General features: G+C 33.6%; 1 long non-coding RNA gene across 1 annotated transcript; it reads right to left on the reverse strand.

Moving 5' to 3' along the window:
* Positions 1-1,483: 1,483 nt before the first annotated feature.
* LOC137741458 (uncharacterized) lies at positions 1,484-5,250 on the reverse strand. The gene is made up of 6 exons (XR_011069300.2): positions 4,666-5,250; positions 4,136-4,210; positions 3,121-3,284; positions 2,873-2,979; positions 2,381-2,486; positions 1,484-2,217 (listed from the first exon to the last, which is right to left on the reverse strand). It is a non-coding gene; the product is annotated as an uncharacterized LOC137741458 (long non-coding RNA).
* Between the last annotated feature and the right edge of the window lie 9,909 nt (positions 5,251-15,159).

The raw sequence follows: 15,159 nt of genomic DNA on the forward strand, positions 1-15,159 counted from the left end.
CATTTTCTCTACTAAAAGTTGGAAACACGGACATCTTGAAGTTAAGGGGAAAAATGATTCTGCTTATCAATATACTCGGGATATGGCTTCTGGTAGGTGATCCTAAATAGCGGGCGAGCCCAAGGTTGAACATTCTGGACCACTATCATTCTTAGTTCGGCTAACTCTTCTCTGAGTTGCTGATTGGCTGTATTATTAGGTGGGGTATGTGGAGGTTCCCATTTCGGGCTACGATCATTGCCCGAGAAAGTTTTTTTTTTTGGTTCAAGCTTCCTCCATCTGGCCCCTCCTCCCTTATTAGCCAATGATGTTGGCCTATAAGGGGGTTTTGTCTGTAGTTGTGAGCTCACCTTTCCCACTGGATTCTCCATTTAATTGGGGCATCCCATACTTTTTTCTTTCTTGCCTGCTCTGCCCCTACTATCTAGTGAAAATAATCGGGCAACTCTGTTTCCAGGATCTTTTCCAATACTAGCTGACTAACGCTAGATCTTTCCTTGTTTTTTTCCTTTATCCTTCTTTTCCTCAAGCAAAGGAAATAAGGGAATAACTGGTTCTTTCTCAGGACTTACTTCTTCCATCATTTCCTCGGCATAACCATTTTTGGGAGTAGAGTACTCAAGAACTAATCTTCTTTGTAAACTCCTTGTTAAGGAACAGAGTCTACTCACTTCTCCTCTGGTTTCCAGAGTAATCTTTTCCATACTTTTCAACACTTGCACCATAGTGGCCTGCAAGTCTTCATTTGTCACATTCCCTTCCGACTTCTTAGATGAAGTCAGGCTTCCTATAATAGCTGGTCCTCATAAGGGGGGAAATCTTCTGGATGATCTGTCATGCTTAATCTTGGTAGATACTGGGGTGGCTCGTATTATGTGTTCCACCTGAAGGTTATCTCTTTCCTTCTATTTCTTAGCATACAAGACCAATGGGATCCCACTGAGTGTGCCAAAACTATGTTTGGGCAAAGATTTCTCTGGAGAAAGGCTCATCGGACCTCAGCATAGCTCCTCAATGGATTGGCACTTTGGATGTATAGTTAGGCTCTTACTTGTTGATGTGCTACAAGAATAGAACAAAGTTAGTTTCAAAATGTGCCTTTGTAGGGCCTTAGGTGTAGGCCTTGAGGCTCACAATTAAAACTAAGTAAGTGATTAGGCATGTGACTGCTATCTCAGTATAGCAGATATAGAACAAGCGTGTTTTAAGTTGATTACTTGCGCCCCAAGTTACTTAAACTTCTTGTTATCAAATGATTGTCGCCGATGGGTTAAGTCCACATTAAGTTCTTTTTCTTGCCTTGTAAACAAAGACTTTTAGTTCATGGTCTTGCATGTTCGAATGAAGGGAGTCCAGAGCCCCTTAAGTCATTTGTTTGGTCCCAAACTACTTTTAATGAAAAGATATCCACCAAACTAACCAGATCCACACTCAAATGAGACTCTTAAAATAGAAAAACAGGTGGAAATAGCTTGAATGCATGTTAGAGAATGCATTAAGCAATATATCTATTAATTAAGAAAACAAACAAAGGGTTTCGGGCAAGATTTCACCTTGTCTGGCAAGGTTGAACTTCTTGCAGTCACTTCTCTTTGAATTTACAAGGTTTATATGCTAAAAAAAGGGATGGATGGTAAACAAGTTTACACAAGATGATCGATACTACAACATTGGGAATGGTAGCAGAGCTTTTATACTAGAGAAAAGATAATTTTTCTAAGGAAACTATCACTAAAAGGACTGAATATGGGTTGATTTCAGCTTTTGGATGCAAATCTGGCTTGAGAGCAGAGTTTGTAAGTTTGTTTGTTTGATTGGTTGAGTGTCCTTGTCCCCGTTGTCTTTTCTTCATTTTATAGGCAGTTTGGCCCGACTGCTGTAGCTTTTACTCTTGCCCAAAAGCACTTGGAGGATAGTGAGTCATCAGTTTTTTTACTATAAATGCCACTGGAAAGTGTTCTTTGGCTGATAGTAGATTAATCTTCATCACTTGTCACTTTAATTATAAACACGTGGCTTGTGTCTTAGCTGAGAAGGCTTCAATTTGTTCCTGGGCTCAACGGACTTCGGGCAAGTCTTCCCTTAATTTGGCATCCTTGGGCTTTCCTTTATTTAAGCCCAATATTCAAATATTAACCCAAACAACTTCTTGCAGCATTGACCAGTTAAGAAGCTAGCTGCAGACGTGTTCTGATTACTACAAAGAAAGTGATTGGCCTGTGAATTTTCATAATTTTAACAGCATTATTGGCTAATTAATATATACCACGTGTTCAAAAAATAAACTTAACTGTCCAATAAAAACTTGTCAAGTAATTAAATTGGAGACAAGATTGTATATATCTTTCCAATCTGGGATCATCCATTGTGCATCCCTTACCTATAGAAAAGCATTCAGGCTTTGATATTGAATGCTCAAATAGCTTCCTGCAGTCTTGTTTGAGCGTATCGCAAACTCTGATTTCTTCAGCAAAAAAGTTATTATCCTACCAAACCAAATAACAACATTAGCGCTTAGGAAATTGTTTGATAATCATTTTGTTTTTAATTAGTTGTTAGCTTTCATTTTTGTTTTATATAGTAGAGAAATAGTGCATGGAAGAAATAAAGGATATAAAATAAGGAAAATTAATGAAAATGGCTTGAAAACTTTGAGTTTTAACGATAAGGACAAAATAAAAGATAAAGTGAATAGTACCAGGATTGACTTTTTAGTGTAAAAATGTGGTTTTTGGTTAAAGTGAACAATACCAGAAATTTTTCGTTAAAGTTTCCTATAAAATAATGGAGGAAGATAGGTGGAAGAGATGTAGAAGAAATTTAGTAGGAAAAGTACACAAAATAAAAACTAAAAACCAAATATAAAAATTACTTTAAGTTATTTTCTCTTTCAACATTTTGCTTTCATTCACTCTTGTTTATTTCTTGTACTCTCTCCCATCAACCTTCAATACCAATCTAAATTTTGGTTTATCGACTCTGCACGGATAATGTAAGATAAGAATAATTAGTCCACTCTCATCTGATTTCTGGGAAACAAAACATCACCTAATAAAGGCAGAGTCAAGTTTTCATGCAGAATAATTGAATCTAGATCTTCAATAAATTAGGGTTACCAACTTTTGTCAGACACTGGTCTTGAGCCTTTACCGGGTGAAAGCTTGACTTTGTTGAGAGGGGATTTATCAGGATCGTGATTATATATACTTGATCAATTGCAAAGACTGTCCACACTAAACGGTACCCTGAATTGCGAAAACTTGATCAAATTGCACAAGTCAAGCCTTCAAATAAGAGACAAAAGTTAATCCACTTTCCATTCAACTGATGAGAAATTAATAAATTTGGTTATTCACTCACCCTCCACCTCATTACTTTATGATGACCACAGTCTCACAGAATCAATATACTTCATATATGTTTGTTTATTTATTGCACAAAGGTCTCGTCTGACATAGAGGATTGGTTTGTACATGACTATTTACTATACTAAAGGTATTTTAAAAGAAGAAATGAATGACAAATTCCTTATTTTATCCAAGTTGAAGGTTACTAATGAAGAATAATTGTCTTTTTTAATCCTATCATTTTTGTGGTGATTAGTAGGGGATATTTTCTCTTAAAAAGTAACCTTCAACTTAGACAAATTAAATAAAAAATTTATCATTTTTTTTTAATGTCTTCAATATAGTGAATAGTACTACATAAGCTAATCCTCTTTATCGAGCAAAGCCAAAAGGTATTTCATATGTCATGAATTGGCATAGGACATGTATAAACTAAAAGCTGATTTCAGGCGTAAACCATAAAACATCAGATTCCTGACATTAATATTCTTGGGTACCTAACCCCCCTACAAATCAATAGTCTTTAAGCAAAGAGAATCAAACAAACATCAGAGCTCCAATTCCTAAACTTCAGAAGAATGTTGTGATAACAACGAAGTGATATACCTCCAACAAAAATAAGGATTAAAAAGTAATGACCTGGGTTGGTTGAGTAAGATTTTTACACAATTAAAACCCATTGAGGTGTATTGAGGTAAAACGTTGATCAACAGATTAATTTTACTGACTGCAACAGAAAAGATTCAACAAAGTATATGAAGCATTACTAATCATGATTAAAGTATTACCCTGCCCTCGTGCATTGCTGGTGGCCAATCTGAAGATCCATCAGGTGCTCTGATGTTCTTGTGGTGTAAAAATGCCTAGAAAATCAATAACACAACAAAAGTATTGAGCAAAGATGGTGCTTTGGATCATATCATCTCATATTTACACCTGTCCGTTTGAATCAAAGGCAGCACTAGCAGAAGTGCAGAACTTAGTAAAGAGCTAATTAAATAATATAAAATCCGAATTTGAATTAATTTTCATTTGCCAGACTTATCGTCAGAAACAAGTTTATATTTCCCCGTTGTGAATGGATTCACACATCTAACCACCAGTAATCTACGAACGATGGTCAAAATTCAAAAAATTAATTGCAGGATACACCAACTGTGACGTTTCATCCATTAGTCAACTTAATTCGGATAAGCAAACAACATATGGTAGAAGATAAAGACATGATTAATACTAGTACTTAATAATCTTCAAAGGATTTAAAACTAAAATAACCCCAAAAATCAATTGTCTGGCACCTCAAAAATTGCTCTCTCACCTTAATTCTTCACAGGGATCATCGACGCGGATTCCAAATAGTCATGTACCAGCTGATGCAGCATCATCAAGATTCCCACTTCGAAGGAACTACCTTTCAAGTGCAAAAGGAAGTTGAAGGAAATATTCAGATTGGTGCAGTAACAATTTACTCGATCGATAAAGGTAGCCCCCTTGCCTGTATGTGAATCTTGATGATGCTGCACCCGCGAATACTGACTTACTCTGACAGATGGTCTTGAGATTCCTCATGCAAATTATGCAGATTGTAGAAGCAGAAACCCTAACCCTAAAAAGAAGACAATTAACCCATGAATGGAGGACTGGACCCATAAAGTTGGAGAACAAGCGAAAAAGAATCCATATATCCTATCGTATGGATATCAGTATGGAAGTACAGAAGCTAATTAAGATCCATCCACCTGATTTAAGAGAGACAAGGACAATAAGAACGACTAATGGGAGAGCTAATATGCCTATGGTTAAAGAAGAGATGAATCCTAATTTAAAAAACAGTTTGGAAAATCCTGATAGAAGAACACAAAAGCTAGACCTAATCTAGCTCACTCATACTTTTGAACTTATTTTGTTCCAAGGCTGGAGTTAGGCTGGTGACTAGCAATACTATTTATACAAAGCCAGGTCCTTGGGCTTTTTCTGGGGTGATTTTTAAAATAGGCTGTAAGATCTTAATTTTTTCACATTGACCCCAAGGTTTTGAAATTGTATTAATTTACACTTTTTGGATATTTGAACATTTAATTATTCATTAAGCTAATGAATTTTTTAGTTGATATGGTGCAACTGTGACTTACATGTCTCTAAAATTAAAGAGTTTTATTCAAATAAATGTGTATATTGATACAATCTCAACATCTTTAAGGACAATGTGAGAACTTTTAAGCTTCGTGGTCGATTTGAAAGTCACCCCAAACAAAAATGTTTTGAAACGAACCTAGCCTTTTTTTACCCTTTATGTGGGACGAGGTGGACATGCATGACCCCAGCTCGCATAAACTTTCCAACCTTTCATGTTATACCACAGGCGCCACCTATATAATTTAGGACATAACTAGGAAGACCTTCTGGCTCAAGAAGTTAAGTGATCACAATCCGGTACATTAGTGAAGCCCTCATTTTAAGAACCGAAAAATAAAATCTTTAAAGCACTTTCAATGTAGTAAAGTTCATCTGGGCAATAGGCAACTCAATCTCTTTAAATGAACAGTAACTACCCAATTGCATATCCATCCTAAACTGAATAGTCCAAGCAATTCGTATTAAAATATTAGTATTTTTTTTATTTTATAAAATAATCAAAGATAACTTTATTTTTAATTTTGGATAATAATAAAAGATTGTTTGAAAGTATTTGAAAATATTGAAATGTAGTGTAAAGTGGAAGAACATTGTTAGGCATTTATAGAAAAAAAAATTATAATGTTTATATTTTTAATTAGTTTTTTTATTTATAATTTTTTAATAATTTAAATTGTGGCTGACGTCAACCTTGCGTTACATAAGCAGGGTGATGGGCCATACAATTATTGCCTAACTTCTCCACCGGGCTCACCTTGAACCCAATTGCTCGAGTGGGCTGAAGTGTTTTGGGAAGGGAGGAGAGTGGATTGAGTTGCCTATCCCCAAGGCAATAAGCAACGGTCGAGTTGCTCTTAAGGAGTATGTTAAGTGTGTTGCGGATGTAAATTCAAAATGAGGAAATTAAAGTCTTGCATAAAAGCATCTCTACCAGTTGGTGGAGGGCAATGACAATTGGAGTACGAGGGCAATAAAATTGCCCTTATTTTTAACTCTAAACAGTAAGTGGTTTTGTGCAAGTCCACCAGTTTGGGTGGAAGAAGGGCAATGACAAGGGCAATTACTATTCACAAATATATTTTTAAAATTTTTAATGAATGTGGGCGTTATAACAAACATAATTAAAATCTAATTCCAATAAATAATTTCAAATACAACTGAAAGTCATTGCCTTACAACAATCATAATTAATTTTAAACTAGGGGATACAATTAGTGTGGCTTGATCCGTCTTCCCTTGAAATGTATGAAACTTCCTCATCTTCCAAGCAAAACCTTCTTCTCATGTGCTATTCATCACTTCTTCCAACGGTTTCATTTCATCATGAAAGAGCTGTTTGGCTCATTTGGTCATCATGGGGATGGGACTCACGGCTGTTTGCTGGTGCAAAGAAAGGGTGCGGCCCCTTGCAACAATTGGCAGGGCATCTGCCATGCTGCCTGCCCTTGCATCAATTGCCACTGGTTTTGCAACTGCTGGAGCAATTTTTAATGGGTTGGGGGGGAATTAAACCCAATTGAAAGGGCAATTCTTATCTGGTGGAGTTACTCTAATCGTTTAGGAAAATGGTAGGAAGACCACATTAATAACACTTCTCTATACAAGTTTGGCCTATTTGTATTGGTGACCCTACCTCTATCAAAATGAGGTACAAATGTGACTCACTGAATGTGATCTCCTCAACATTACCCATACGTGCAACTAAGAAATTGTAAACTTGAATCTAACCAAACTTATTAACCACAATTAGTTTCGCTCGGTTTGTTGTGGCCTATTTGGGAACTAGCTTAACCAAGATGCCCTTATTAGCTTTACTTTTTGAAGATGTATTTATGGAGCTAAAAATAATCAAGAAAATTATGGACGCAACATGTGAACTTTTGGGTAAAAATGACAAAATTACCCTCGAGACACACTGGGATTCCCATGCGCATACAACGGACAATAACAACTCAATCAAGGAAGAGTCAAAGATGATCAAAATGGTATTTATTAAAATTCCTCTCATCACTCCTCATCAAATCTTTATTCAAAAGGTAACTCCCAAATTTCCTATTTAATTTAGGATTAATTGCTATGTTAATTGCAAGATATTATTTCACGTAATATCTTGCAATTATTCACCTAATCACACCATATATGGTCGGCCACTACTCTCCAAATAGGGCCAGCCGCTCCTCTATAAATAGCCTTATAATCCCACTAAAAAGCTAAGTCATTTGCTACCCACAAACTTCTAAACACATTCTTTTCAGAATTCTAACTTTGGTATCGAAGATTCCTCGGCCAAAACCCCCCCCTCAGAAATCATCGTGGGCACGTGAGGCTTTTGGCCTTAATTTTAGGTATTATTATTTTGCAGGTGCATTTTCGTCAACTGAAAAGACGGCTGAAATATGCATCCACAGTATTGGCTCTAAAAAATTGTGGAGAGATTCTTAGACAAAAACAGTTTATGGTCGAACTGTAAATCACTATATAAAGATCATTTCGGCAAAACCAATGAAATATTAGATTGTGTAGTCATTGAACTGTATAAAAATAGATCATCGGAGTTCGTCAAGTATTACGAAATGTCTATCTATTTATTATATTTGATTGACTAAACAACCTTAGTTTTAATTGAATTTTTTTGTAAAGATAATCTTTACAGAATGTTTAATAATGTAAACAGTTATCTATACTATTATTAAGAAATCCCTCCTTGTCAACTTTTTTTCCTATTTTGCCCTCACTTTTGATACACACTATTGACAAAAAGGAGGGCAAAATAGTAATTTTGTACCTTTTGACAAAATGATAATTATATCCCTATTTTACCCTCTTTTTTTTTAGATAATGACAATCATATTTTTTCAATTTTACCCTCACTTTTGATACACAATATTTACGTAAGGAGGACAAAATAGTAATTATGCAATATTAAAAAAATATATATGCACTTATTAAGAGAAATTGTTTACACATATACAAAGTGTGTTGCTCTCTGCTAGTTGTCATAAACACAAGTTCTATGAATTGGCCGTAAACGTTTTTGAGGAGAAGGTCTGTCACAACTTTATGAAAGCCAAGTATGTCAATATTTAATCCACTTGAAATTTTCTTGTTAGTGATCACCATTTATATTTATATCACGTCGAAATGCATTGATATCAACATAAAATATCATTTCTTTGTTCTTTTTATGCTAAGATTATCTGATTGTTTGTTTTTTTAGTAGTCATAAACAAAAGTTCTATGAATTTGGCCATAAACTTTTTTGAGGAGAAGGTCTGTCACAATTTTGTGAAAGCCACGTATATCAATATTTTGTCCACTTGAAATTTTCTTGTAGTGATCACCATTTATATTTATATCACGTCGAAATGCCCTGATATCAACATAAAATATCATTTCTCTGTTCTTTTTATGCTAAGATTATCTGATTGTTTTTTTTTAATTATATTTTTAGTGAATTAAATTGTTAGTTGTTACAGAAGAGTAAAATTATTAAGAATTGAACTCGCACCAGAATTTATAAGCATAATTGCTTCTTCCTCTTCAATAAAGCGACATTTGCTTTGATTGTTTGTTTGTTCCACTTTGATTGATGTTGAAAGTTGGCATGATATATCTGAGATTAAGAAAATAAAAGGCTGCCGATGGCGGTAAATACTTCTTGAAAATATTAGTATTTTAGGTTTATTTATTTTTTGGCTAAATTTGGTATTTGATGTATGACAATTCTTAAGATTTAAGTCTTTATAAATATAGCTTGTAATTTAATTAGTATGAGATATAATCTATAAATATAGTTTGTCATGTTAAACACAATTATTTAGATTTAGGAGTAATGATGATCCCCAGGGCATCCATTGAGTGAAAAAGACAAGTTGAGAAAGGAAAGTGGAGAAGGTACCTAGTATTCCTTTAATAAGAAATTATTTGATTGGCTTGTTGTTGGTTTCAAATATAAAATTTGTGTGTTTCGTTTCACATGATTGTTAGTTTTGGAAAGTCTCTAAATAGTTTATTTGATTGTTAGGTTTTATTTGGTTTAATTTTTGTACGAGTTATAATTCAAACTAAACTTATATATACACTCATAATGTGAGATTCTATAAACAGGGAAAGGAATTTATATAACGTGAATACACTTTCAATTTAACGTTATATGTTAATAATATAATATGTCATAGATTTTCTTCAACGTGACATTTAATCATTGATATAAACCTTCATGATCACGGTATATTCGTCATCAAAATCAGTTGTGTAATCTTGGGTAAAATCGATCGGAATTAGACTGTTGGCACAAACCCCTAGTTAATGATGGCATGCAATCTAGCAAAACCTAGCATACTAATGCAGTCCAATATACAATTCCTTCGTTACAGAAAAATCACATGCAAAGACATACATAAATATCCAACTTCGACTAAAAGATATTCTCGCGGCTGCTTTAGCTTTCAAATGGGAAAGTGGCATGTGACACAATACGCATACTGATCTTTATAGTACAAAATTACAAATCATCATGATTGTAATTTGCAGCAGCCAATTGTCCTAGTAACAGACAGTGCCACGTGAAGTTTACGTGTAAAGCTACAACACTTCGGAAAGTGACCAGCATTTTCTAAGTATATGTTATTCAACAATGGGATCGAACCAGCTTCATCTGCGCAACAGAAGGAATCGATTAGATGATAGGGAAGGTTGCCCTAATAAATATGACATTTTTTTTCTTCAATTTATAAAATTTTGAGTTCAAATGCTATTGTTCGTGATAAAAATAAAATAAAATTTGAAATGCACCATAAATTCAAAATTAATTGTTACTAAGAAATTACATTTATTAGTGACCGCGATATTACATTCTAAATAATGTAGAAATTTTTTTTTTTTGCGAACAAAGGATAATGGTTTTATTAAAAGAAAAACTAATGAAAAAGCTTGAAAACTTTGAGTTTTAATGATAATGAAAAAATAAAGGGTAAAATGAATAGTACCATGATTGACTTTTTAGTGTAAAAATGTGGTTTTTCGTTAAAGTGAACAGTACCAGAAGTTTTTCGTTAAAGTTCCCTTTATTAAAATGTTAAGATTAGAACGAATTGTTACTTAGTACTACGGTCTAGTCATATTCATTTTCACTTGAGAAATCTTAGGTTCAATTATCATCAAAGGTGAATTTAAACCACATCATTGCTATTTTTTTTTTTACCACATTATTGCTAGCTCATTATGAGGCTTAACCCACTCTTTCACCCCTATACTATAGATAATATCGTTTCTTATATATAAAAAAATAGGACGAACTGGAAAGATAACATCCTAGATTAAATCAGAGAGATCCTCAAACCAAAAAGACTCAAAAGCAAAAACATAAGGTTAACTTGGCCAATTTAGTATTGGTGAGAAGCAAGAGAAGTAACAAAGTAGCGCACAAAACAAAGCCAAAAGAACATCAAGCCCATTAACTAGAAATTTAATCTCTTCATAACTTGCCATGGGGAAGATTTTGTGCACAAAATCTTCAACAAAAGTTGTAAGAGAATACTCTTTGAATACAAGTAGCACTGACTATGAAAGAAATTGTAATAGAAATAAGGAAAAACTAATGAAAAATACTTCAAATCTTTGCATTTTTAATCAAAAATCATCTACTAACTTTATTTACTAATAAGGACAAAACAATAAAAAATAAAAAAAAACCATAAAAAAACACCACATGCACTGTGCGCGCGTACCCCCTCCCCTTTCCACTCTTTTTCCTCCACGTTGTCAGCTATCAACAAGAGACAATTATTTTTATTTTTATTTTTTGCTTAGAATAAGAGAAAGACTTCAAATTGAATTACATTTCTCAATTTTATTTTTGTAGTGTTGTTTGCCAGTATTAATCAAAATGACAATAGATTTTTCAATATGCCCTAGTGATACACTGTAAAACCCTGTATTTAACAAAAAATGGTTATATGTATATATGTATGTATGTGGGTAATTATTTTTACGTACAAGAACCTATTTTCGGTATGTAAAATAGTTTCAATGTAAAATCCTTTTTGCTACAAATTATTTTAAAAACTAGCTATTTCATGTTCATATGTAATTAGAGATATTTTTAGTTTGAATTGGAGAAGGGAGATTAAATGAGTTTGGTTTGATTTTCCTCACAAAGGGCTGAGAGTTTGAGGTTGGACTAAATGAGTAATTTGATCTTGATATTTTCTCTCAAAGATGAGGTGGAGAGTTTGTAACATTAGGAGTTAATGATTTGGTGATTACTCACCACTCTAAATGTGAAGGTGGAAGTCTACTTAAGGGTCAGTTGGCAAGTTTGTATTCATTAGGAATCTAAGAGTTAAATGTTTGGTGATGATTCATCCCTCCAAATTTTGAAGAGGTGGGATTCATATCCCTTAGACTTTGAACGTGGCTTTTTGAGCTTTTATCCACTTTGCATGATATTAACCACTCTAAATAGAGGAAGATGACAACTTATTGTGGTAAGAACATTTCATGTGGCCTTTGATGCAAAGAACATCTTGTGTATTATTCATTAGTTCATGATTAGTTTCGCATTTGTTGTTTTTCTATTGGACCACATTTCATTGCTAAGGATTAGGACAACATTTGTTGCCTTGTTATTGGAACACATTTCATGGTGATGATAAGGTTAACAATTGGTGTGTTTCTATTGGAACACATTTTATGTCTAATGATTGGCACAACACTTGCTTTCTTTCTATTGACACACTTGTGGAGGTTCTTTGGAGAGGAAGATGTCATGCAATCTCTATAAAGGAAGGAGCACTCACCAAATGGAAGACATGGAGAAAAAGAGAGAGGAAAAAGAAAGAACCACTCCAAAAAGAAAGCCATTATCGCTTTCATATTACCCCTTTATCTTTTTTAAGGCTTTTAAGCCATCTTTCATTGTATTTGTAAATCCTTCATATATAGTGAAACACAATGAAAGCAAACCCTAGTGGATGTAGTTGATTTGGCGAACCACTTAAATCTTGTCTTGTTTATGCATTTACATTTTGAGATCATTTCCATTAGAAGCACTTCCACCAAACTATCAAAAATCTCCATTTATTTTCACTTGAGAATGATGTACAAAAAGTGTGAGACAAATCCCAAAAAAATACATGAGACCTTACCCAACAAATCTCTCCATCAAACTACTATCATTTTCATCTATCAAAAGAAAGATTTTTGATAGATATCCAAAACTAGAAATTCGTCCAGCCTATTTAATAGATCAAAACACCATCATCCATAGATTATATTATAGTACTTTCTTCATGAGAGTTGTTTGTCTATCTCTCTACCATGATATCAAAATTTCAGAAAAATCCAACGGTGTGATCATCCAATATGTTTGAAATACCAACTCATGTCTCTAATCCCGCAAAAAACTGGATAGCCATGTTATGAGCACCAAAACCCCATTTTTAAGAGCTTCGATCAAAACACTTCCTTCACAAAAGTTGTTTCTTATCGTCTCCTCTATAACATATCCAAAAACCACAACAATCTAATCTATGTGCTGACTTGTACCCCAGTTCGAACAACTGATGTTCGGTTGAGCTAGCCTTCTCTGCCAACCTCTTTGCATGGCCAACATCTCTAGTTTCTTTCTCTCCCTTTCATGAAAGATTTTCAGCAATCCGACTCCTATTACATATGTAGAATTTCAGCTATATTAATGAAGAGGAAGGGCAAGTGGTGAAGGAAGAAAGAGAACAAGAGGGAGGAAATGAAATGGAGACAATAAAATAAATGAGGAAATGGTAACATATTGCTTATCATTTATATTAAAGATTATTATTTTGTTATTAATATTATGATTATACTACTCTTGTTACTAATCAATTTAATTTATGTTGAAGCTTGTAGGTTTGTTAGATAAAATGTGAGTATTAATATATATATATATATATATATATATATATATATATATGTGCACAAGACATATACATATGCATTGCTAAGCAAGAAAAAGAGTTGTGTTGAGTTGAGTTTGTAAAGTGTTTGAGTTGTGAGGAAATTTAAGGGCTGAAGTTTGCCTTGAATAATAATGAACCTTGTATATGTCAGGCGTAGGGTGCAAGGCTTGAGTATACAAATTGGTTAATTATAAAATAATGAAATCTTGTATATGTCAGGCATAGGGTGCAGGGCTTGAGTATACAATTAGGCGTTGGAAAAGTGCTTGTTTAATAAAGTGGAAACTGAGAGTTTAATTACAAAAATTGGGTTTAAGGGATGAACATGAGTTAAATCATACTCTAACGTTTTGGAGCCAAGTGGTATAAGCATGGTATGGGATGTGCAGGCTTGGGTGCCTTAGGTATGTGTTAACGAGATTAGAATGGAGTGAGTACATTCATTCATCTCATTTGTATATATTTCATGCATTTGAAAGAATTGTTACAATTTAATTATTATTTTGTTGGTACATTTTGTTGTGAATTAATTTGTGCACCATAGTTATTCCGCTGCGTATTTTAAAAATTTGTGTGTAAGATTTTGTTGATGTATGTTGTAATCGTTATAATTTTATTTTATCTTCCACCATATCTTGGTTGTAGAATTTATTTCTATAGCTAAGATATGGCTCACATCCTAACTCGAGAATAGTCTTTATTCGTGGGTTGGGGCGTGAAAAAAAAACCATATGTCTCTATACAAGTGATGAGATTCTTGTGTTAAAAAATAAAGTTTCTCACTACTTACATAATAACACGTGGTGTATTACTTGTGCTATGGGCACAAGGAAAAATTTCTTCAATATGACACCCAAGTTAAAGAAATTGGATGGAGAGCTACATTCAATTATTTTAGATATGTAAAATATATGAGCGAATTTTAATTTGGTAATTGAAAACAGCTTTTTAAATATAATTACTGATGACATAATCTTCTCAAGGTTTTGATCTAAAGAATCATTTCTAGGTTCATCGTTTTAGGCCCGATGCGTGTTTTTACAGGACCAGAAGGGATATAAGTTTCAAACCTTATGAAATCGGACCAAGAACTATACAATATTTATGAAACATGACCAAGAACTAGGCACTATTTATGAAAGTAGACTAATAACTAAACACTATTTATGAAACCGGATCCAGAAAATGATACTATTTATGAAACTGTATCAATTACTATACACTATTTATGAAATTAGACCCAATAACTAGGCACTATTTATGAAACATGATCAAGAACTAGCACAAGAATTAGACACCATTTATGAAACTGAACCAATAAATAGTGTAGTACCGTTCAGTTTCATAAATAGTGTTCGGTTTCATAAATAGTGAGTTTCATAAACAATGTCTGTGATAGACGCATGTCAAGTTTTTTTTATTTTAATTTTTTTATTCAAATTATGTCATTTTCATTAAAATTTAAGTTTTTGTCATTTTTATTAAAATTTAAGGGTTTTTCATTAAATAAAGTTATAGCATGATTTTTGGTTAAAATAAACTTAGCCCAAACTCTTTTCATGAAAGCTCCCTAGAAATAAATGGTGATCGCTACAATAGAGACTGCGCACAAAACCTCTAATGAAGCTACCATTTGCTTTGGATAAACCGCACCAACCCCACCATTTGATACAATACAACACAAAAGGGGAAATATAGCATGAACTGGGGCAATGCTATACTTGATCCAATGTTCACTT

The sequence above is a fragment of the Pyrus communis genome, chromosome 11, assembly GCF_041283825.1.
Source record: "Pyrus communis isolate YQ-2024b chromosome 11, ASM4128382v1, whole genome shotgun sequence".
Classification (NCBI taxonomy): Eukaryota; Viridiplantae; Streptophyta; class Magnoliopsida; order Rosales; family Rosaceae; genus Pyrus; species Pyrus communis.